Below are 431 nucleotides of genomic sequence, written 5' to 3' on the forward strand. Positions count from 1 at the left end.
TAGTGCTGGTATGATCGCATCCATCATCCATAGAACTCTAAATTCTATTAAACACCTCCTTCCTCCCAACGCCCTTGCCTGCCCCCCGCCGACCTAGCCTCCACGCGCACCGACGCATGACGCCCCGCGTCACGCCCATCCTCAACGCCCCCATCACCTGTCCTAACGACGTCGTTCCTGCAAAAAATAAACGAATATATTCTTTCAATTACACAACAAAATTTCGACAAAAAAGAGGGATGCAACACGAGGACTTCCCAGGGGGTCACCCATCCTAGTACTACTCTCGCCCAAGCACGCGTAACTTCGGAGTTCTGATGGGATCCGGTGCGTTAGTGCTGGTATGATCGCATCCATCATTCATAGCACTCTAAATTCTATTAAACACCTCCTTCCTCCCAATGCCCTTGCCTGCCCCCCGCCGACTTAGA

At 51.7% G+C, this 431-nt stretch overlaps 1 non-coding gene across 1 annotated transcript; it reads right to left on the reverse strand.

The window, feature by feature from the left end:
• Window positions 1–236: 236 nt before the first annotated feature.
• Window positions 237–355, reverse strand: LOC125850467 (5S ribosomal RNA). The gene has a single exon (XR_007444808.1). It is a non-coding gene; the product is annotated as a 5S ribosomal RNA (ribosomal RNA).
• Between the last annotated feature and the right edge of the window lie 76 nt (window positions 356–431).

This window comes from Solanum stenotomum, unplaced genomic scaffold (genome assembly GCF_019186545.1).
Source record: "Solanum stenotomum isolate F172 unplaced genomic scaffold, ASM1918654v1 scaffold17423, whole genome shotgun sequence".
NCBI lineage: Eukaryota > Viridiplantae > Streptophyta > Magnoliopsida > Solanales > Solanaceae > Solanum > Solanum stenotomum.